General features: G+C 39.5%; 1 protein-coding gene across 1 annotated transcript in view; it reads right to left on the reverse strand.

Moving 5' to 3' along the window:
* Nucleotides 1–25,617, reverse strand: part of RASGRP2 (RAS guanyl releasing protein 2) — a 1,579,354-nt gene that overhangs the window by 1,405,281 nt on the left and 148,456 nt on the right. Inside the window, exon 2 of the mRNA XM_044076007.1 lies at nucleotides 13,307–13,437. The gene's annotated coding sequence lies outside the window, so the exon portion shown is untranslated. The remainder of the gene's footprint in view (nucleotides 1–13,306; nucleotides 13,438–25,617) is intronic.

Consider the following 25,617-nt stretch of genomic DNA (forward strand, 5'->3'; position numbering starts at 1 on the left):
GACTTTTAATGACAGCAACAAAATACTGTGAAATCAGGGCTGATGATGTTCTGAGACAAGCCAAAGTTGGTGACAAGTAGCATTTTTTGGACCCTAGTCTTTTTTTCTATCGTGTACCAAGATTTTTTGGATCTCAATAATAGTGATGCTGAATATGTTCCCATACCAGAGGACCACAATACCACACTTACGACTCCATTCCATTGCAAGTTGTACCTGGTGTCGACTATGTTAATGCCACCATAATGACTCGTAGTACCTCCTGATCAAGTCATTTTCCAGTAAATATAGACACAATTCTATCAAAAGGTTAAACAAGCAAGTCCTCCCATCCCTTCATATATTTCATATAACTATTCTGAAGTCACATTCCCCTAAGTGTAACTTATTACATTTGTGGGTCCTAGCCCACTTTATAAAAATAGACTTGTACTGTCAGAACTCATATTATCATAGAGGGATGATGCCCACAGCCTATGAACCAGACAGCCTGGTTTTGCTGAGCAAATTGGCTACTGGCCTAAAGAGATGAAGGCTTGAATAAGACCTAGAGAACCCATAGTTTTTGCACTGGAAAAGCCAACTAGTGGAGAAGGATGACAATGACATGGTCAATGACTGCTTGGCTTTCCCCAGGCATTAAAGTATCCTGCCTAACAGAGGACAAGACATGGGACATGTTGCAAAATCTGGATGTGTAATTTATGCAAAGCAACATAACTGTATTCCCTAATTCCAGCTACAATGCATGGAAGTAAATATGTGCCACTGTGCTGGCACTGAAAGGACATCAGCCACCAAAGGGTAAGGAAGTATAAGGCCAACTTAGTGACAAAACTGATGACTGTCTGTATGATGTTCTTCCATACCTAGAACAAAAGGGTCGGTCAAGTCATTGGAGCTCTGATGCTCAGCAGGCAACCATGAAAATGATAGAAAAAAATCCTTTGAAATGTGATTCTCTCAAATTAATAATCATATGGGAGCCTAAGCATGGAAAAAACTCTCATCTGTCAAGATTTTCACAGACTGTCCAGGTTTTTGTATATTTTTGATCGGTTCCTCATAAAATTTGTGGGTTTCTGGTAAATCACAGAGGAATGAGGTCACTAAATAATGGCATACATTTGAGTTTCCAACTTCATACACTTCAGAAAATGCATGCTACCACAAATCCTGTTATAGCAACTTTCTAAGTTTATACCATTAATATTATAGGTTGATAAGTTGGTACTAGGATATCAGTCCTAGGGCTTGTACAAGCCCAGCCATAACAATTCCCTGGCTATTTCTTCCAACAATATTTACTTCCCTGGACCCCTGTCTAGCAGGGTGACTGACATGATCCCCGGGGTAAATTTCCTATTTCCCATCCAGTTGTCAAGGTTCTTTTTGAAGAGAGCCAAGGAGGTGCTCTGCTTGACATGTATGGGCAGTCTATTCCAGAGTATGGGGAGTCTCTGGGTCAGGAACCTATCCCTCCAGCATGTTTTGTTCATTGTAATGACAGGGTTTAGGCCCCTGGAGCATGTGGCTCTGATGAATTGGGATTTCTTTAAGTGTAGCATGTCCAACAGCTCTGGCTTTGACATGGCCTTGTATATTAAGCAGAGATCGCTTTTGAGTAGACGTATATAACAGAGTATAGCTGGAGTTTTTTTAGTCTGTCAGCATAGGGCATCTGCTTTAGACCTGTGATTCTTTTAGTGAGGTATTTCACCAGCCTTTCCAGTTGTTGCAGATGTCTTTTGAGGTACATACCAAATGGGGCGTTGTACTCTATGATAGGTCTAATGAGGGATGAGTACAGTGGGACAATGACCTCCTTTTTTCTGGATGAAAAGCCCTTAGTGATGCGGTGTGCCACATAGGATTTCCTGACTGCTGTGGTAATGTGGTTATCGAAAGTGAGACCACTGTCCACCTGTGTTCCTATGTCTCTTATTACACTATCAGTGTTTAGTGTACTGCCACATATGTGGTAATTCATGGGTACATGTTTTTTTCCCAAAGGGGATAACTATACACTTCTTGGCATTGAGCTTGAGCCCATGGCTCTGGCACCAAGCATCTGTTTCTGTAAGGCCCTTTTGTAGAATATCCACATCATTTGGGGATTCAGTAATAGCTCCCAGTTTGCAGTCATCTGCGAACTTTGTTAGCCAGAGTCCTTCAGTGTTGGCCTGCACTTCAGAGATGTAGATGCCAAACAAGAGTGGTCCCAGGACTGAACCCTGAGGTACTCCACTTGTCTGGAGCTGGATTTGGAGTTGGCTACTTTTACAGTGTGGGTTCTGTCAGTAAGTCAGTTATCAACCCATTGAGTGACATAGGGATTTATGCCCAGCTTAGTAAGTTTATCTATGATTCCAGAGTGGGGGGTGGTGTCAAAGGCCTTGGCAAGGTCCAGATAGGCTATGTGGACCACTTTACCCTCATCCATGGCTCTGGAGACTGATTTGAAGAAGTCAATCAGGTTCAGGAGACACAATTGGCCCTTCACGAACCCAAACTGGGTCGGATCCAGTATTTGAAGGTTGCCAATGTCTTTGTTTATAAGTTCCATGAGAATACGTTCCATGGCCTTGCAGATCAGGCTTGTCAGACTGATGGGACAGTAGTTCCCAGGATCCAAGGTGGATCCCCCTTGTGGAGTGGGACAACTGTAGCTGTGCGCCACTCAGTGGGCACGAAGCCTGAGTTGAGGCTATGCTTAAACATGACACTTAGGTGAGGTGCCAGTTCATTTTGTAGTTCATGTAATACACAACCCGGGATGTCATCTGGTCCCATGGATGCTGTATTCTTAGTTTTGGAGAGTGCAGTTTTTACCTGTGTGGCCGTGATTACCGGAATTTGGCAATCTTTTGGTATTGAGATGGGCCCTTTAGGGGGTGACAGGGGGGTGAAGTTGGCACTGAATCGATCTGCCAGGATATTGGCAATGTCCTTGGGATCAGTATATTTAATGCCATTCTGTTGTAGCGCAGAGCAGATCTGAGCATTGCCATTTAGATTATTGACATAGCTATAGAATGCCTTGTGGCTGTCTTTAGAATCTTTGGCAATTTTTTTTTCGTAACTGGTTTTGGAGGATTTTATGAGGGATCTCAGCTTCTTACTGATGCTGGTAAGGGAGTTTTTTGCATCCTGGGATTTTACTCTTTTCTGCAACAGTTCCTTCCTTCTGCTGTATAGTCTATGACGGGACCACCAGATTGGCTCCCTTTTTTTGGAGGAGAGTGTCTTGGTTCTATTTGGGATGGCACGATTCATGCACGAGTGGATGTGCTCATACAGTGCTTTAGTGTAGGATTCAGCAGTCAAACTGTCAGTTCCCATCTGCATGGGTGTCGTGAAGTTTGTCACTTCTGACTTAAGTAGTATGAAGTTGGCTTTGGAGAAGTTTTCTACAGATGTTTCCTTATTGGGGGGTGGGGGTGAGATGTGCATATCAAAGGTGATTAGCTTATGGTCCGACCTAACCAACGAGGGGGTGACCACTGGTGTGGACCATCGATTTCCCATGTTGGTAATGACCAGGTCCAGTATACTGGAGCCCCTGGTGGGACTATGGATTAGTTGATCCAGGCCATTGGAATTTATGAATTCCAAGAACCATTGGGAAAAGATGTTAGTACACAAGTATTTTTCCCAGTTAATGGCAGGGTAGTTGAAATCACCCAGTATTAGGGTGTTTGGTTGTATTTTAATATTTTCTAGTATGTTTAGACAGGTGTAGTGAGAATTTTGGGGCATGGTGGGGGATCTGAAGCAAGCTACAATTTGGATTGCAGTCTTACCTAGTGTTAGTTGCACCTAGAGAATTTCGGATGCATTGTGTTGGGCAACTAGCCTGGAGGTGTGAATATCCTTGGTGAATATGGACACTCCTCCACCTTTAGTGTTTCGGTCCTGGTTTGGTGGCCGAAAAGTGTGGTAATAGTTGTAGCCTGGTATTGCAGGGGTGCTCTCTGGAGTCTTGAACCAGGTCTCAGTTACTGCACAGATATTGATATTCTCCATTTTTTGGAGTGGCTCGAGAGAGAGTGCATTTTGAGGTTTAGACTTCTAGCATTGAGTAGCATTACCTTCAGATTTTGCATACTTGTACCTGTTATGGTGGTGGTTTTGTCCTTTGAGCCTTGCCTAAAAAAAGGCACTATAGGGGTGGCAAGAGCCTTAGCCAGTAACCTGAATCCCAGGGGCGACAGGTGCAGACCATCTCTGCCAAAGCATCATGTTTTTTTTGATCATGTCATCCCAGGCAGACAGATACTGGATCCCCTTTGAATCACACCAGAAGCTTAGCCAATTGTTGAAGTCAATCATTTTGTCCTTGTACTGTGGTAGCATTCTGGGCAAAGGCAGGATATTACTTAGGGCTAGGGTCATACCTGTCTGGGTCACATCAGGGTATTTAGCCTGTGTTGTGTCCCACCAGTTGTCGTGAAAAGTAATCAGCCTAATTCCAGCATTTGATTAATACGGACTCTCAAAATTCTCCTCCTAGTGAGTTCCATGATAAATCACTTATACATTTTTCTCCAAGCCAAAATTTCTCACGTTTATCAAGTCGCTTGTCTCTAAGCATGTCATATCACTGTGTTATCAAAGTACTTTTTTTGCATGATGTACATGAACTTTCTTTCTGAACTCTTTATAAAGCATATCAAGGTATATTAGTCACATGATTCAAGAGCTCTTCCATGCCTCTTTTCATGTAGTCCAGGGAGGTACGTCTCAAGTCATTCACTCCAACATGGACAATGACAGAGTCATATTTGTACTTGTTGTGGAGTGACTTGAGTGCATGCATTATGTGGCAGATCCCGGCACCAGACAGGCAGCTGACTGTAGTTTTCTCTTTGCTCAGCCTGGTGAGTGGGACATCAGTGTGCCTGAATATAGAGTCATCTATGACTAAAGTGTTGAGTGCGTTGTCTTGCCTTAGGGGCTGTTGTTGGGTGGCACACTGGTGTCAGCTATGTGATACTTTGGTTGTGATTGGTGTTTGTATGCGTTTCAGCTTCGGAGGTCCTTGTTGCTTGGGCAGGTTAAATGTTAGCGGCCTCAGCATATGTGGGTTTAGTGTTGCTATGTGTGGGTGTTGGTGATGAGGGTTTTGAAGGGCTATCTGTTGCTTGAGGTGAAGTGTGGGTGTTAACCTTCTCTTCTTGATAGCCTAGCACAATCTTGGCTGGAGAGAGCTTTGCTTCCAGTTTGGCTATGTAAGTGCATCTCTCACAGGTTGTAGTGTTGGGTGGTAGGAGGAGAGGGTTGTCTGTGTACACGAGGCAACTGTTGCATTGCCCCAGTATGCCCAGATTCACCAGGTGGACAGGAGAAATCACTGGAAGCTGACCCTTGGACATACCTGGTTAGGTGCTTTTTTTTTTTCCCTTTACCTTGGCAAGGTACTTTGCATTTATAGGCTTAGTGCCTACGATTAATTTCTCCTTATTAACAAGGAGAGTTGAGTGCTTGTATCAGTTTAAGGCTTCCTAGTGTTTTCCAGCAGGTTTTAGTGATAGTCACAGGGACTCCAACCAGAAAGAGTCAGGAATCAATGCACTCTGCTCCTACTCTCACCAGGATCAGAATATAAGCACAGATTCAAAGCTGTCACATATAAAGCAGTTAAGCTTTCTGGTGATCAGCAGTCTCCAGGAAATAATGCAACTGCACTCTTCTCTCACCAGGAGAAAACAGAAGCACTAATCCCAAGATCTCCCTATTTTTGGCCATTTGTCCCACCATTATTTTAGGCTTTGTCCAGATTTCTTGCCCTAAGAGGTTGAGAAGTATTAAAAGTGATTAGAATCCATAACTACAACCAGTTTCTTGATACAGCTGTGGAGGTAAAAGTCCCCGGGGCTTAAATCACACCACTGCTCACACATGTGGTGAGAACTTAAGAACAAGACCAGCATATCAAAGGCGATTTAGGCTTTCCTTGGCTGAAGACTGCCGCTTGACTATATACTTCTAGTCTTGAGATATAAGCATCATATTTATACACCCCAACCACAGAGGACTAGAAAACATGGCAATAGGGCATTAAATGAATTCTTTGTAATTGTCTTTTGAAAGAGTTGTGAAAAATATATTTTCTAACTATAATGAACATTGATCAATAAAGTAAAGTTTGCCACCGCACAGATAACCCAGAATATATGCCTGTACTGTTGTCTGTAATACAAAAAGTTTTATCAGGATTCCTCACATCCAGTATGTCACTTGGACAATTTTCACCACTAGATGGCAGCAATCTACAGCTGATTTCTTTAGTTTTCTCTACAGCACCAACCCTTTATGACAGATCATTGATGCTGGTTGTGATACCCCAGTTTGTGCATCCCAGTCCCAGCAGCTGGAAGCAACAACAAACATGAACAAGAGTGAATATTTTTTACTTCAAATCACCAGTAAAAATATGAAGAGTTGTCAATCAAAAGTAGCAGAACTCTCAGTTCATAATGGCAGATGCAGGCCAGCTAAAACTGATTCATGATACAGGTATCTTACAGCAAAGTAAGAATGGGAAAAGAAAAGAATACAGGCTTCAAAGAGCCACACTCCGTTCTTGTACTGCGCATTTCTAGGTTTCTTCCTTATAAATGAACACTGTATCACACATTAATAGCCAGATGTCAATTTGAGATAATGTTAAAGATCCAGTATACTTGTCCACATTTCTTTTTCCATCTTGCTTGGACATCATGGCAACGGGACTGCAAAACAGTATCATGGGCATTGTCCCTTAGCTCCATGAGGAGGTTTCATAGGCACAGTGGCACACACACTGCTTCTCCAACATCAGGGTATTTAGCCTGTGTTGTGTCCCACCAGTTGTCGTGAAAAGTAATTAATATGGACTCTCAAAATTCTCCTCCTAGTGAGTTCCACCATAAATCACATACATTTTTCTCCAAGCCAAAATTTCTCACGTTTATCAAGTCTCTTGTCTCTAAGCATGTCACATCATTGTGTTATCAAAGTACTTTTTTTGCATGATGTTTTAAAAGAACTTTCTTTCTGAACTCTTTATAAAGCATATCAAGGTATATTAGTTTTCTGCTCATTAAATTTTTGGCAGATGTAAAGGAATAATTCAGTAATAAAGCAAAGTTCTAAGTACCCATTGTTTCAAGGGGCCCAGTCATCACGTTAATGTTTGTGCTGCTTGTTCCATTCGTTTATTTATTTCTGGATACAGGAAGTAGACGGAATGTGAACAAATCCTTTCACAAATGGTGTTATATCCTTACTACTAATTGATTCTGCATTGTCAAATACAATAATCAGTCGTATTAACAGAGTACTAAAACTTAATCCTCATGCTTTTAGTAGATATGCCTGATGTCAGTTTTGTTGCAGGGCACACATTTCTCCACTCAAATAGGTTTCCAAAATAATCAAGCACTTTTCCAGGGAGTGGATTACCATTATTAGAATACAGTCTTTTCCATGATTTCTCGATATATTCCCATGGATTCAATGGAGCAGTGGTAGAACACTTCCTGTGCTTCTGACACACAGAGTAACTGGCTACTACCTTCCCAGTGTTAGAATCCATGTACACCTAACCATATGAATTCATGCCTAAATTTGCATACAAGCGATAACAGGATAAACCTCATACAGTGACATTACAGTTTGTCAAATATGATTTGGGGTTATAACTCTAGTTGTTCAAAAGCTACAACTATCTTTTGCCTGACTATCTTTCCTAGTTATTAAGCTGCGGAGGTGCAGCGGTAGCGTTGTTGCCTCACAGCAAGAGGTTCTCCTGTTCGATTCTCGACTGGAGATCCTTCTGTGTGGAGTCTGCATGTCCTCCCCACGGTCGAGTGGCATTCGAAAGACATGTGTAGAATGGGCGTGCCTTCGTTGAAGGTTGGGCATCGAGCTGGCACCTTGGCACCCATAAAAAATCTACTGACAATCATTAGCGGACCGGAGTTCCACTGTGGCGACCCCTAACTGGGAAAAGCCAAAAGAAGAACATCTTTCCTAGTTATTAAAGTATATATATATATATATATATATATATATATATATATATATATATATACATATATATATATATATATATATATATATATATATATACATATATACACACACACACATACACACACACACACACACACACACACACACACACACACACACACACACACATGCATACAACTTTGATTCATTTATTTGTTGAGTACTTATGTACATTTAACATGGGATGCACTGGTGGGAATCTCATTTTTAGTGGCATCCTTAGGGGGCAACTTGAAGACAAAAAACAGCAACAGTGAAGTAATGATATTTAGAATGGAGTGATATGTAATGAACAATGAAAATGGCTGTAGTAAACCATTTTAAAAAAGCATGATTAAACCACAAATAACAGTGCAATAATTTTATAAGGGCATACATACAAGTCATCACTGACTCTGTTGTCATGCATCTTCACTGCAAAGATGCTAAGTCACAGTGTTTATTGTATTATATGATACAGCAGTACTATTTAGGGAGGGGTTTCTCAATTTTCTCCACTGTGGTGTAACTGAGGAGTTACACATATACTGTAATTCTTGGGGGATGGGAGGCTTTCTCTCCACATTGGGGAGTGCAAAAAAAATTTTTCTTCTGTTTTTGTACTTTTTTTTTTTTTACTCTCCATTCTCAAAATGATGTTTTCAGTAAACAGTGAGCCAAAAAGGGCATCATCGATTACTAGTAGGCAAGAAATTTACAAGATATGGTACATAATTAACAGCAATAGGAATATCAGAAAACAAATATAGCATGAATTAAACCAGAGCTTTACCAGAGCACTGGCAAACAGAGTATGAAGAAAGGTATGTAGTCACATAGCAAATCAGTGTGTGTAATAGTTGCAAGTTATGTAGTTTTGTGAAGAGTGGAATGATACAGTACTCAGCCTACAAAGGCAAGCAAGTTAATGGCAAATATAACAGTGCACTTACATAACATCACAGGCACAAATCCAACTGCTACAAAGATGGCTAACCAGGAAAAATATTAATATATGTTGGTGCATGTTTTTTTTCTTTTGACTGGGAGCCTATTTCAATGTTTACCACTAAATATGGAAAACTGAGTTGTTCTACTCTGTTAGTTTTGAGATATAAACAAGGTGGGTGTAAATTCTCAGAGGTTCTGGGGAGAAGCTGTCCAAGTGATTATGCCAGGAAGTGATAGACAATTAGGGGTATATAGAAGTTTATAAGCCAGCCACAGTTGTGTGGTGATAAAGCAGTGTTTGAATTCTAGCTAGAATCACACGTTCAGATGATGTTACATACCTCTCAACTGTCCAGATTTTTGCTGCATATTTTTGGTCTGTTTGTCATACAATTTGTGGTTTTCTGGAAAATTGTTGAGGGTTGAAGTTACTACATATTGAGACAGTTTCAGACTTCATATCATACAGAAAATGCATCCCAACACAAATCTTGTAATTCTAACAACTTTCAAAGTTTATAAAAACAATATTTCAAATCTGTTCCTATTTTTGGGCCTTTATCGTCCCATTATTTTAGGCTTTGTCCAGATTTCCTGTGCTGAGAGGTTGAGATGTATGGAAAATGATGAGGACTGCTGTGCTGAGAAGCAAATCAGGTTATTATTTTTATAGGTTTGTTAAAATATACACTGCAGTGAAGTCATCAAGTTTGTTTATTTATTTTATTTAACATTTAAAACATTTTAACATTTAGTTAAAAGATGAGTGCAACAGGTATGGTGGCAGTTATAGTATGGCAACAGACTCCATTTTTTTTTTATTAGGAATGATTTACCTCTGTAAAATTTGTCTAATTAGAGGTTAGTTTTTATAGCATTGTGTATGAATATTAAATGTAGATGGTTATCAAGGGTTATATAATTGTGTATGCTTCCACAATTGGTATAGACTCACTGGCAATGATGGTGTTTTCTTTTTTAATGATAGGGAAGAGGAAGAAACTCGATGTCTGAGGACAGCTTGGGTAGCTTATAACAGGCTTAGCTTGGAAGAGAGAACCATTAATTTAGTTTTAGACAAATCAGGAGAAACCCTATGCTACTTAGCCATGTTTTGAGGTAGTAAAAGTATATTTGTAGAAGTGGTACAGTGTGTGGTGAAACTCTAGAGATTGTAATGGTAAAATAATCTGCATAGTGGATGAGTGTTATGGCGACCCAGACTGTTCAGATAGGTAGTAAAAAAGAATGTATTCTCACACACTGGACATCAACATATATTTATTGGCTTACATATTAGTGTGTTCATGTACCAGTACAGAAACATCCAAATGACCTACCATTATCACTTTTACTTTTGAAGGAAGAGGTGTGATAGTCTAGGTGAGTGATAATCAGTTTAAGTATCCACATTACTAAGATTTCTGTGTACCATATAAAACATCATACTTGGGAACCGTGTGAACAGTCATAATTCAGGAAGGCAAAATTTGTGGTAAAACATTCATCTCACTAAACAGCAAAATTAGCACCTTGTGATCCATTCATACCTCTCAACTGTCCAGATTTTTGGCCATTTTTGGTCTCTTCCTCATAAAATTTGTGGTTTTATGGCAAATCACTGGGCTGATCTGGGGAATGAAGTCACAAAATAATGACATGCATTTAAGTTTCAGACTTCACATCTTTCAGAAAATGTATATTAAAACAAATCCTGTTACTCCAGCAACCTTTTTAAGTTTATAAGAGCAATATTTAAAATATGTCCCTATTTTTGGGCCTTTGTCCCTCCATTTTCTCAGGCTTTGTCCAGATTTCTTGCACTAAGAGGTTGAGAGGTATGGATCCATTGCAGTGGTAAAACTATACCCAGTAATCTAGGTGTGACACAGCCTTACTCTTTCACCTGCTCTGCAAACAGCAACATAGGTGTGAGATGTCTTTTCTCCTTCACCTGCCCTGCAAATAATAGCCTAGATGTGAGACAGCTTTATTTCATCTGCCCTGCAACAAGTAACCTATGTCCGACACATCCTTACTCTTTCACCTGCCCTGCCTGGGGATATGCTTCGGTACTTGCGTTGTAAGAAATCTGCATTATAAAAAATCAGAGGTCACAGATTTCTCCTAGTAAATAGTACACTTCTCTCTCCAAGCTAAATGAGGGAGCAGCTACTTCAAGTGAATGAGAATAAGTATTTTGGGGTCTTCTTCAAGGTGAGGGTACAGGGGCTGGGACAATGACCATCTGATTGCTGCAGGTAGTGCAACAAGCTGTGTTGGGGAAGTTAGATATGAGCTTTTAGTTTCCTGGTTAGTTTATGTCCTCTCTTATCTATGATCATGAGCTTTGGGTAGTAAATGAAAATACAAGACTGCAGGTAAGGATAGCTGAAAGGATGTACATTTGCAAGACAGCTGGGCTCGTTCTTCGTGACACAGTGAGGTGGTCAGCAAGCAGAAGAACCTCAGTGTACACGTGCAGCCAGTCCATACCAAGAAGAGTCAGTTGAGGTGGTCTGGAAACCTTGTAATAATCCCCCTGGTCACCTCCTAAAGTAGACACAGCCAGCAAATCCCATAGGGAGGTGGCCCAACAGTAGCTCCAGCACACTTTGCAGGGAACATCTCAGCTCTCCCATAAATAACCAGGAATCCCATAGGATGAGCTGGACACTGTTGCATGTGGTGAGAAGTCTAGTCTGCCCTGATCAACTTGTGGTCACCCTCAACCTTCACTAAAACAGTTTAGAAAATGATTAACTTTTTTGCCACAAAAACTGCTGCAAGACCTTTGTGTGTGGGCACATTTTTGAGTGATATGGATACAAAAGTCTATCTGATCCAGCTACCATTTTAAGTGTGGCACCAACACCTTATAATGGTACATCACATATTACCAAAGAATTGTTGTCATCATGGAAGTAAATCAGAAGAGTAAAGCATTTATGTCGAAAATTTCTAATCCCTGCCTTGTGTAATACAGTTAACTCTGTTGATGGTCATGGCAAAAATTTGACAGAATAATTCTAAGCCCCCCCCCCAAAAAAAAGATCCATGTTTTCTCACATTTAGTTTTTATGCCTGCAGAACTGCATGCAGTTTTCTCTAACTAGATGCAAGCCCATTTTCATTACTTTGTGACTTAGAAATGTCATCTTATATCCTAGATATAAATATTCAGCTCTATGTTTGTGAGCACCAGCCTAAACAGGTGCATTATCCCAATGTCCAAAAAAGTACATGGCAACTTTTTTGGGATTTGTTATTCTTGACTAGATTAGTACCATTAGGCCGCCTACAGCCCATTTTCTAGGAAAACTTAAGGTGATATTTCTACTGATGACAATATATCAGTTTGTTAATAACATTTCTGCAAATTGCCATACAAACTGAAATGCACAATGAAACAGGAATCAGGGAGTCCACACACAAAAATTAAATGCAACTACTACCTTTTAGTTATAAAAATTTAGCTCTGTTTTTGTGTGTGCAAGATATCAGACGTAGTATATTAAAAACTAAAACATTTTCAACAAACTGTTTTTTATTTTGTTGCCCTGAATGGGGTGCTGTCTAAAAACTGCTGGGAACCCTACGAGTCGAGAAAATATGGTGAGGAGACTGGGAAAAAAATGCTTATTTTTAAGTGCCACGGAATCTTTACCATTCATCTAAGCTACAACCAGCTCAGTCAGATGGGACCTTGGTTTACCATCTCATCAAGAAATCAAACTGCCGATTAAGTCTCATGCTGGTTAAGTGGAACATACTCAACACTACAGAATGGTCTTTGGAATGCAGCATGGGCGGGACACCTGAAAAGGTGATAATTTCTGTATGAGCAAACCCTTAAGACTGTTATGGTCACACACTTCTCAAAAGTACTGGTATCTCTCTATTACCTTACTAAAGTTCTTGTAAATTAGCCATAAAGTAGGGGAACAGCTTAAACCAGCCCTGCAAGTGGAGTTAAATAATTCCATTAAAAAGGGATTCATTTTATTCACATTCTTGCTGTTCTAATTGTACAGTTTGTGTAGTGCAGACTCATTTCTACCAACAGCTATACTGATTGAAACTTAAATTAATTTGTAAATGGTTTGCCTTTCTGCATAAGCCTAGTCTAAAGAAAGACATCAGGGCATAATGGTTTAGGGGCCAGATTACAACAAATACAAGAAGGCTAGCATTTAAGGTCTAATCAGCATAAGTTCTCTGTCTAAATTGATCTAAAAATGTCCATTTCCAGACAGATAAACCCATCGTCTTTTAGGCAGTCACTACCCAATTTGTAAATTCTTGTACTCTTACTTACCAAATCTAATATTCTGTACAGATTTGCCTCAGCCAAGGCTCATGAAGGGTAGGTGCAGAAACCAGCAAAGTATTTGTTGAACCTCCAGCCAATCTCCAGGTAACAAATCTTATCACCCTGGAATCTTTTATCTAGAAATGCAATAAAATAACCATGTCATTTATTATTTTTACTATTTTTCTGAATATGCTAATACTTCAAAGAATATTTAAATAACCACCACCCCACCCGCATATATACACAGATAATACATACATGTAGACACAGAGGATTGATAATATAAGCATGCGTTTTACACACACACACACACACACACACACACACACACACACACACACACACACACAGGTTCCTACTGGAACATCGAATTTTCAATTGTTCGAATCAGTAAAGGTAGACCTTTAATGATCGAACAATTGAAAATTCAAAATGTTCAAAATGAACATAAAAAAAAAAAAAAAAGTAAAGGGTGTAGGCAGGGGGGCTGCACCACCCATATCCCCCACTACTTAAATATACCAACTCTGAGATCAGTGTACAGTGTACCGTAGTTGGTATATTTAAGTAGCGGGGGGGGCTGTGGGGGTGCAGGGGGGCTTTCCCCCCTGCTTTAACCCATCAGAGTACGTTGTCTGTTATTTTTTTAATTTCAAAGTTACGGAACTTTGATCATATGGTGTCGACCATATGGTATTCAAAGTTCCGTAACTTTGATTTTCTAATAGGTAACCACACACACACACACACACATATATATTATATACACATACATACACACACATACTTATACATTTTATATATACATACATGTTTACTATTGACATTTTGAATATGCTTCAGTCGACCAATTAGAATGTCAAACCGAAATGTGGGATTCGGAATGCCGAAAAGTAAACCAAAGCAAAAATAAATACATCGACAACCATGGTTTGATGTATTTGACATAGCAGGAGGTGATGGCACATGAACGTAGCATTAAACTGTACAGTCAACGGTACAGTAATTCTACTATTCTGCAGAGAGTTATGCTCCCTGCATCCCACACACCCCTGCATATTAAATATACCAACTATGAGATCACACTACAGTGAAGAAATGGGCTAATTCACAGTTCCTCACTGAACCACGATCCCCATTCACAATGTCGAACCCAAATGCTCGACTTATACTACCCATTTGCTGTAGTGTAGTCGATTGGTTTGGGTTCGACATTCTGCTGACTTAAACTGCAAGCAGACCACATGCCAGTCAACTGATGCAGTTTCAAAGTTTTCAGTGTAAACCACCTAGTCTGGTTTTATAATTCACAGAAAACTTCAAAACAATACATTTTAAACCATAGACATGCATACTTTCAACACCAATGACTCTTCCCAGAAGACAATCATCATCATCTTCTTTCAGCTGTTCCCGTTAGGCATCGCCACAACAGATCACCTGTTTCCAGAAGAAGATATATACCCAAATTAAGTGGAGGGATATGTTGCCCACAACCCCCAATGTGGGTGCTGTGCCCCCCACACCCCCCTAACATTTTGAATGGAGATCACTGTACAGTGCGGAATGGGAAATTTACTGTTTTCCTCACTGTAGTGCAATCTCGGAGTTGGTATATTTATTTAGTAGAGGTTGTGGGGGGGGGCAAGCCCCCCTGCAAAAATGAAAAATAATATATATTTTTATTACAATTTCTTATGGTCTTGACCATTTGCAGTTCAAAGTTTTGAAGCTTTGAGCTTGTAAAGTAGATCCATATATACATACTTTATTGTATATACACACACACACACACACACACACACACACACACACACACACACACACATACATACACACACACACACACACCTATAAACATTAAGTACTTGGTTAAAATGAAATCGTTTGGTACATTTCAAGTTACTGACTCCCTCAATTACAAAAAAAGGTTTAACTGTTAAACGCAAAGTTTAAACCAGAGCCAGCACAGGCAACTAACTTTGCCTAACATTTTTCTTCTCACATCAAAAGATTGGTTCAGTAGCCACCACCTAAAAAGCTCTGTCATAATACTTCCAAAAAAGTGTACCTTCCAAGATACATTTGCATTAAGCATTGGCTTTATTTAAATTTCCCATCATCGTTGCAAATCCCCCTCTGCATTGTAAAATACCATCAATATCAATGGAGCACAAAAACGTCCTTACAAGCCTTCTAGAGGTAAGATACTGAAAATAAGGTACTTAGAGAAGCCTTCAGTTACCCCAACACTGTATGGGTAAACCTCTATCCAACAAATGAGCAGTACTGAGTTATTAGATTTCACACTACTGAGTTATTATATTTCATAACTCAAACAGTTTGTAACAAATCATACAAAACCCAGCTAAGAGGTATATTATCTTACACATGATACAGATGTACTTTATAATATTTGTCAGTATAAACTGTCACATATGCCTGCTGTAACAGTAATATAATCTTGGAATTTTCTATTTGTATATTGCATTCACAATACTGTTAAGGAGTATTGTTTTATCTTCTGTATTTTATCATGTATTACTCCATTGTTTGCATTTTCAACATGGGGTCCTGGTGTCTTGTCAACTGATGCCATCTCTTGTCTATTCAATGCCACTCTACTGCCTTCTTCGAAATACATGCCTGACTGTCACAGTTCATCTCTTACACAATCCATCCATCTCTGTGCTGGACATCCTTGTTTCCTTTTGCCTTCTTCCTTTCTGTCCCAATTCTTCACCAGATTGTCTTCCATTTTTCTAAACATGTGCCTGAACTACTGTAATCTGTTCTCTGACTTTTGCTGCAATTGGAGCTCCTTTGGCTTCTGCTCTTATGTCCTGATTTCTTTGTCTATACCACAGTGTGCACACTACCCACACACTTCAGGCACTTCATCTTTATCACCCCTAACATCAACTGCTCTGCTTTTACTGCCCAGGTCCCTTACCATACAATAGTTCTTGTTGCACCACTTTTTGTGCACCTTACATTTTAGCTTCTTTGGCATTCTTCTGACATATACTACACTTGACACTGTGCTCTTTAGCTGCAGACCCTCTGATTCTATCTGACCTCCTCATTCAGATTTCCCTTCTCCTCAACCACCCCTCTCAGATACTTGAAGCTGTTAACCTGTTCCGCTATTTTCCCTTCTATCTCAGTTCTGACATTCTGAGCTCCACCATTTGCTGCTATTAAACTGTCTTATCTGCACTCATTTTCATGCCATGTGCCTTCAGTTTTGCATTCCATTCCCCTATCCTTTACTGAAGTTCCTGCTCAGAGCCTGCCTGTAATGCCACATTGTCTGCATACAGCAAGTTTGTTGATCTGTCCACTATGATCTGTTTGCTAATGTAGTCCATCAGCAATATGAACAGCAGTGGGCTCAGAGCTTAACCGTGATGCACACCCATTCCAGCTGGATACCCCTCTGCAAGACCGAACACTGTTCTTACTTCATTCACTGGGTCCTTGTACATAGCTTGCACTAGTTCTACCAATTTTTCTGGGACTTAGAACTACCACAGGACTGCCCAAATCAGCTTTCTGTGGACATTGTCATATACTTTCTCCAAGTCTAGGAATGACCAGTTGGACTCTTTCCTTATCTCCAGCTTCTTCTGAACTATCTGTTTCACTGCAAAATATTGGGTCAGTTGTACTGCATCCCACTTTGAATCCAAACCACTCATCTCCCATCTTACTTTCTACTACTCTACATATTAATATATCATCCTATCAAGAACTTTCATGCAATGTGACAAGAGTTTGACACCTCTGCACTGCCTACAGTTGTGAATGCCCCCTTTTTTCTTGCACACACTGGTACTAGTATGCTTATTCTCCAGTCATCTGGGATCCACCTCTCTTTCCACACTTGTGCAAGGACCCTCAGGACCCATTTCTCCCCGATCTCACCCAACATCGTTATAGTATCTGCCGTGACCTCATCTGGGCCTGCTGCTTTCCCTGTTTTCCTTAGTGTTGCTCTTCCTCCTTCTACGGTGGGCTCCTCCTCTTCTCTCACTGTAGGCTGTGTCAGGACAGCACAGCTTCTATGGGGTTTTCATCATTCAGAAGCTGCTGGAAGTACTCCTTCCATATGCCTTTGATATCCTATGGACTGGTGAGCAGGTTGTTGCTGGCATTCCTTACGAAACATATCTGACTATCTTCATGTTTCTGTCTTTGCCTTGCAGCCTGATCTAGTTAACTATTTTACTCTGTAGCTAAGAGTCCTAATTAAATGTATTGTTAAATTAGGAGATTTCTCTGTTGTTAAACTAGAGGTATCTCTCACTGGACCTACACTGAAAAGGGACCATCTCAACTCAGATTATCCCAGTAAGCAAATGCAAACCAGTGCTTTAACACCTGTTGTCATCCCAACTTTATTAAACACAGAACACAATACTATATTTAAATTAAAAACTGAAAACAAAGCATTGGACTACATATCAAACTTTTTAGGCTTCCCTAATGGGAATTTATGGCAAAACAAATGTACTCATTAGTTTTATATGCATAAGTACTTACTACGCTGTTGATTTGTCATGGTATTAAGAAGCTGACCCTTACGTGGTAGATTTTAGCCCTTACATTTTGCATACAAATAATCCAAGGGCAGGCAGAACAAGGAAATGTTGGGACATTTACTTATTGTCCCTATTCATGAAGGACATGGGTACTAAACCAGGGGTGAATTTGCAGTTTCCCATCCATTCATCCAAATTATGTGTGAATAGATTAAGAGAAGTACTTTACTTTCTGTGGAGTAGAAGATGAATCCCTATATAAAACAGGTGTTCTCTCTGATACATACCTGTCCCTCTCACGTTTTATTTATTTTGCAAGAGAGATCAAGATCCCTTAAGTGAGTGTTCACACTCCCATTGAACTTGCAAATGTGAAATACAGCTGACAGGATAAGGGATACTGAAGTTCTGTACTTGAGGTGGAGGTCACCTCTTAGTAGCCTGTATGATAGAGTAGAGGGACAAGACCAGAAAGGAGTGGGACAAGGATTAAACCTTGGGGTATATCACCAGTAACTGGTCCATTGCAAGATGTAGATCTGCCCACATTAGTTCCCTGGGTTCTGTGCATGAACTAATTCACTATCCAGTGAGTTACATAGAGATTTATCTTTAGCTGGGAGATTTTATCTAGGATACTAGAAGCGGGATGGTGTTGAGTGCCTTTGGCAAGGTCTAGTTAAGCATTGCTTACTGATCTTCTCTCATCCATTGCTTCAATATCCTTCTTAAAGAAGTTGACCAGGTTAAGTAGGTAGGATTTGCCTTTGACAAATCCAAACTGGCTTGGGTCTCAAGAGTTTGTAGATTATGATTTTACTAAATAAGAAAAAAGGTAATGATCCTTTCTATAGCCTTAGAGATTAGGCTGGTCAGTCGTATGGGTCTGTAATTACCCAGGTCTGTTAATGACCAACCTTTGTGTAAATGGATGACTATTGCTGCTGTACACCATTTGTCCAGCTAAAGCCTGTTTGGAGGCAGATACTGAATAACCTGTTTTTTTTTCACACCATAGTTATACCAAGGGACACACAGCTTTACATCTCCTTTCCTCAAGATGAGATGATGAGCATGCATTCCCTGTCTGAATATTAAGAAGCCATACAATTATGGCTAATTTTTAATTGGTTGAAACAACAACTCCAAAAACTGAGGATTTGGCAGTTCATACAACCATAATAGACTTGTCAGCCCCATCTCCCTCTTGTCTAAAACCCTGAGTTTGTTAATGTTGCAAAGCCTTGGTGTCATTCTAATCCCAGGCTAATACTTTCGGATCAGGCTTCAACAATAATGAAGTTGTCATGTTTCCATCTGCATGGGATACCAAGGATTAAGCACCCAATATCCCAAACTGATCTCTTGGCTATTGTTCATGACCCACCTGGTCTCCTTGTGGCTGGACTACTGCAATACCCTATACTGGGACTTCCTAATATTGAATTGAACTGGTTAAAGATGATGCAATCGTATGCAATCATGCAACAAATTTTTGCAATACATTACTAACATATTGCACCTGTTCTGTGCATCCTGCATTAGCTTTCTGTTTGATACAGGATCACCTATAAAGTCATAGTACTAGTTTACTTGTCCATTAATGACCTGGGTTCCCTGAAAGAGTTTGTAGAGCCCTTCTATCCTACCTGAGTTATATGCTCAGCCTCCAATGGGCTGTTGGCATTTCCATGGTTATATCTTGAAGGGTCTAGGACTATTCACTGAAAGCACATTTCACTGAAACACATTTGACTGTGCACAATTCACTGAAAGCTCAATTCACTGAAACACATTTCACTGAAAGTTATATATGGCCTTTTCCCCATTGTAGTGCGACCCTGGAGTTAGTGTATATGTATATATATATATATATATATATATATATATATATATATATATATAGTAAGGAGTGGTGTGGGGGGCACCGCCCCCACCTATTTTAAATATTTTGAACTATATACATGGATACTTGCAATTCCAATAAATTACTCTATTCTGAACATAATATATATATCCAAACCGCCCCCCACAACCCTCCTTACTATATATACTAACTCCAGGGTTGTACTACAGTGGGGAAAAGGCCATATATAACTTTCAGTGAAATGTGTTTTCAGTGAATTGAGCTTTCAGTGATTTGCGCACTCATTTGAGTTTCAGTGAATAGTCCTAGACCCATCTTGAAACATCTGAGTATCATTCATTTTATTAATTAGGTTCCCACATCTGTAGAACCTGCTGCCGTGAAGGCTCTGGGAGTGTTCATTGCTTTCTGGCTTCAGAAGAGCATTTAAAACACAAATATCCAATATGACATTCAATGGATGGGATGAAATTTATCTATTAATCACCACTTTGTTTTATTTCATTTGTATGGATGTTTAAAATGTTTTCTGGAGTATTATCTGACCAATACTGGTATTTTGGGCAAAAACCCTTAAATAAAAATGAAGTTGGAGAAACAAGTACTGTGTGGTAGCACTAACTGCCACACCACCATGCAGCTCTCAGTCATTCCATCATCCATTCATTTGTCCCCTTTATCAGTGCTCATTACTGTATGCTAGCATTAACTTGCTACCTTGAAATGTTACACAAATTTCTTAAAACTGTTTTTTTTTCACCCACAGCTCATCAAGTTACATCTCAAATATGGTTCAACCAGATGAAAACAGGGCAAAGCTCCAGTTCAATAAATCTTTTTCAAAAGAAAGTGCTGGGGCAAGCCCCCCTCCACCTTATTTATGGGGAACCCCATAACTCTCCAATATGTATACACCAACTCCAGGGCTGCATGGCCATAGGGAAAAGGTGCTCATAAGAAAATAGAAATCACTGCTGATTTACATTTAGGGTAAACATGGATCAGGGAATTCAACATCAGGGAGCTGAACTCCATCTGATAGAACATCAATTTGTGATTTGACATGGGTAGGGGGAAGCAATTAACAAGTCTCTTTATCATACATAGTTTTCAAGGAACACACACACACACACACACACACACACACACACACACACACACACACACACACACACAGCATCTCACAAAATAGCGTATTGTTTTGTATGCAACACAGAACACAGTGACTTTGCCTGAAACTGCAGCCAAATGTATAGCAACAGGTGAAATAAAATAAGCAATCCGCTTGTGACTAAAAGCATTCACAGTTCAGTTAGGTAGCTGCTGTAGCAGTGGTATTCGGTTCAGGTACTCAATATTTTCCTGGACTGGATTTAAAATGTACCCCACAGTAAGTTATTCAGAAATAATTAAAAAAAAAAAAGTCTCTTAGAACAAAAGATGCCACTGTCATGAGGCATAAAAAACAAAGGGTACAGAGTTTCTTAACATCCCAGCATTCAGGGATGAAACAAAGTCTTTTTCCAGTAATTCTCCAATTAGACAATGTTAAGACTCCAACAGTTGTAATCATTAGTAGAATCTCTAGTAACAAACTGAACTCCCATCTCAGAGCAGACCTTTTGCCGCAGTCCATCTCCCTTTGCAAAACAGATTCAGACTCCTAGATTCTTACTTCAAATGCCTTCTGCAATCCTAGGCTTAACCTGGCTTTAAAAAGGCACAGGTACTCATTTCCATTACCTGACACATTGAGTACCTCATTATAGACGGACAATTTCCTATTTCTTTAACTGAGACATCTCATAGAATAACTGAGTGGATAAATGGATGGCGCAGTGATGCAACGGTAGCATTGTCACCTCACAGCAAGAGGTTCTCTGGTTTGATGCTCGGCTGTGTTGCCTTCTATATGGAGTCTGCATGTCTTCCCTGCTTTCGTGTGGGTTTCCTCTGGGTGTTCCGGTTTCCTCCCATGTTCCAAAGACATACGTCTAGAGCGTTTCTCCCAGGGCCTCCGCTGAAAATTGGCTTCGTTCCAAGTCGGACTTTCCCAGTAAACAATCATTTAATAAATAAACAAACTATTTGCCACTAGCAGATTGACTTGACAAACATATGCTTAGCATGAGCTCACTAGATTGTCCCCCTTATGCCCAGTTCTTTTCTCTTCTACACATTCGCCTAGTAAAACCACCTCCACCACGATATGTTGCAATAGATAATCATTAAAATCATCTTTCTCAAAATTATACAGCATGTCATTTTATAATTTGTGTTTCCAAACGTGTTGTTGTAGTTAACAACATTCACATTTAGCACCCTTTTACTGATGTTATTTATGAAGCCACTTAGTTTGCTATTCTGCTCTGCATTTGTTTTGTATTTGCATCAAGTAAACACTCACTGTAAAGAATTAATAAATAAACTGACACTGAAGCTGCTCTTCAGTGACAATTTAGTCATACGTGTATATATGAAAGCCAGTAAGCATTGTAGACATACTCTTCACGTGGGAATTATGCACATTACAACAGTGGTTCTTGGTTTTGAGTCAGATGACCAGGTCACCCTCACTCATTTTAAAGTTAATTCATTTGTCCCTTTTTTTTCAATGCTCTTCTTACTGTAGAGCTAGAGAGAGAGAACGGAACCACCGAGTTCTTAAAAAAAAAAAAAAAAAACTTGTTTAGATGTCAGTTTTCTTTTTTTTTTTTTTTTGCCACAATTATACAGATCAGTAAGGATGAGCTGCTGGAAAGATTATTTAGAAAGAACTCTGCTTCACAAGATGTCATAAAGTTAGATACCGGTCATCTTGAAAATATTTTAAGCCAAGGCAGTGGCATTTAAACTTTAGAGAAAATAGGACAAGCTTAGCCTTAACTATCAAAAACATCCCAAGGAGACTTCTTCCAACCTCACAGTCCCATCTCTTAGGAAAGAATATTAAATACAATTAACTTTATACCTACTTTAAATTTTTAGTAAACATTTAAATGCACTGAAACAAAATGGACCTTTCCAAGCATAACCAAAATTGCATTTTAGATTGAACGGAGGGCCTTTGCCCAGGCATTGAAGATGTTCAGATTTTAAAAGTAAACACCATTGCATCTTTCGTATCCAGCACTGAGACATGAAGCCAAGTGCTTGGTGTGTGTTGTACGGCTACAGCCTAGTCAGTCAGCATCAAATGTGAGCCTGCAATCTGCCAAGCCGCAGACATGAGTGCTTTTTTAAAGTAATGGAAATAGATTTAGTATGTAAATAAATTAGACGTAAATAACACCAAAGAGAAATGATCACCTAGGTCCTAATTCCTCCAAGTAGTAGGTAAAATTATTATGGATTATGATCATATTTAACACAAAATGAGTTTGGTAATGTTAATTTCAGAAATTTAGACATGGATGGGCCCGTTTAGTGCAGTGACGGGTTGGTTGTCTGTCTGCCACACTGAAGAAGGTTTATAAATTGCATTGGGCAGATGTAGGCTGAGATAGATCAGTTGAGGAGTATCCTACATTTAAGGAAAAAGATAAAAACAATCAGATGTCTGCTTTCTTGTAAAAGCCTGGCCTACACTGCACAAGGAGCAAGTGATTAATATGACTATCGTTTGGTATATGCACCTGCTGTGAAGTCATTGCACAAGTGAACTCAAATGAAAATAAAAGTGAAATCCTCAGGTACAACATGCAACACCAAAAACCAAAGGGGTAGAGCAGAAGGTTTAACTGTGATATATCAACGTGCACTTCAAGACATTATGACCAAACCACATTTTAGGACAAAGATGGAAGAACTGGATGGTGCCCGACCAATTATTCTCAGCTATCTGGTCAACCACTTCCACAATGAAGCCAAGTACAGTTGCTGCACACACACACACACTGATATCCCTCTCTGAGGATGGAAAGTGTACATTCATCTGTCCATAAATCAGACGGGTTAAACACAAACCACCAAAAAAGTACTGAAGTATGAAGTGATGTAGTGGTACAACTCAAAGATGAGAAGTAAATACATGTAATTTAGTTACTTATTTGGTTATCCAGGAAAAGCCAAAAGAGACCCAAAAGGCTGTATTTAGTGGCTCTCCAGGAGAAAAGCTCCATCGATAATATTCAGAATAAAAAAATAATAACTGACATTTCAATGATCAGTTAAAGACATTTAGATTATTAGTATCAGTATAAAATAAGTACAGAAACACAAAAGTACAATATTTGAGATTTACACTACACCTACATACATTATGCATCTATTTTCTCTGTCTGATGGATGGTTAGTGGGAAACATGTTATAGTGTAAAAGAAATGCTAGACAGTCATTGTTATAGTACAAACATAGCGAGATGGACAGAAAGAAATTCTGTCATAGTTTTAGAGAAGTTCGGGTGTAATGAGGGAGAGAGGACAGGTAAAATACCCAGGTGATCATGTAGAGAACAAGGTACACAGGTTGGATAGGAGTGATGGAGAATTGGTAGAGAGATAAATGGAGGGGCTAAACAGAAAATTAGGGGAACGATAACTAGGCAGAAAAAGCACAAACTGCAGTGAGAAAATAGCTTGGCATAACTAGACTGGTTTAAGTGAAACAAAGGGCTTTGTACACTGACAGTTATGTTGGAACAGATCTTTTAATTTATGTATGAACAGTTTAGTGTTTGGTTCAGGTTCAATTTCTAGAGGGATGGAGATCTGTAATTTTTGCTACATAGTTAATATAAGGAGTTCTCAGAGGGCTTATGTGATTTGGTTACATGCAGAAGGCATTTATGCTGAAATTTTATAAGTCTAGTTAGATTGTAGTATTGTACATTTGAAAGAGAATAGGACCCAAGGCAGCTGTGGAGCAGTGCAGTAACATCTGGTTCTTAAGGTGTCACTGAAGTAATCTTTGTATTCACAAACACTCAAATAACAAGCCACTACTTTCAAATCAAAAAGTGAGTGGAGAGGATGGACAGGAGGGAGAAGAAGAAAGGGACATACCAAACTAAGATCAGAGGAAGCTGGGCATGAACAGCAGTGGGAAAAGATTAATGTAAAAGTACATATGGGGCAGGAAAGGGATCATGCACAGCACAGGAAGGGAGGCCACAGGGAGAACCAACACTTGGGCAGACTAACTGTAGGGGAAAATGTAACAGGCAGAAGGAAGCACACAGACATGGGGTTGTAAGAGAAGCGAAAGAAAACAGATGGGGCAGAGAAGGAAAAGACCTCTTTGGTGTGTCTGTTGTCCAAGATGAAAGCAGCTGGTTGCCTGTCGAAAACCTCAGTCAAATTTACCTAAATATGCTTTGTGCTTGCTCTTACATTCTGAGTATGTGAAGGATGATTTAAAGAACAGGTAATTTTGTAGTGTGAACATTTGGTTACGTTTTGATTCTTGCAGTTATGCGATTGAATTATACTGTCTGATACTTTGCATTTCAGACTTTTGTTATGCATGCAGTTGCTCTGTACTTGTTCTGATATTTTGTCTTTCCCTACTAACTCACTAGATTCCTGGAAATAGCTTCATTTTCTGCCTCAGCTTTGTTCTGTGTGGAGTTACTAGCAGCATTAATGGAGTACCTTTGGCAGAGCTATGGTAATGTATTACCATCTCGGATATCGTGGCTTGTGAATTCCAGTTTCCTTGGATTACATCTTACAGGATGTCCAGTTTTCTTATTTTTGATTATTTTTAACTGGGTAAGTGAACTGTTTAATATGGATCCTATTATCCTATGGTTTATATCACAGTAGCAAGGGTAAATACAACATACATCGATAGTTTAGAGTAGACAATCAACCTGTATATTTTTTGACGGGCAGAAGTAAACCTGAATACCATGACAAAATCCACACAGATCTGGGGAGAACATGCAAACTTCACACAAGGAG

This window comes from Protopterus annectens, chromosome 6.part1, assembly GCF_019279795.1.
Source record: "Protopterus annectens isolate FY-2018-M chromosome 6.part1, PAN1.0, whole genome shotgun sequence".
NCBI lineage: Eukaryota > Metazoa > Chordata > Ceratodontiformes > Protopteridae > Protopterus > Protopterus annectens.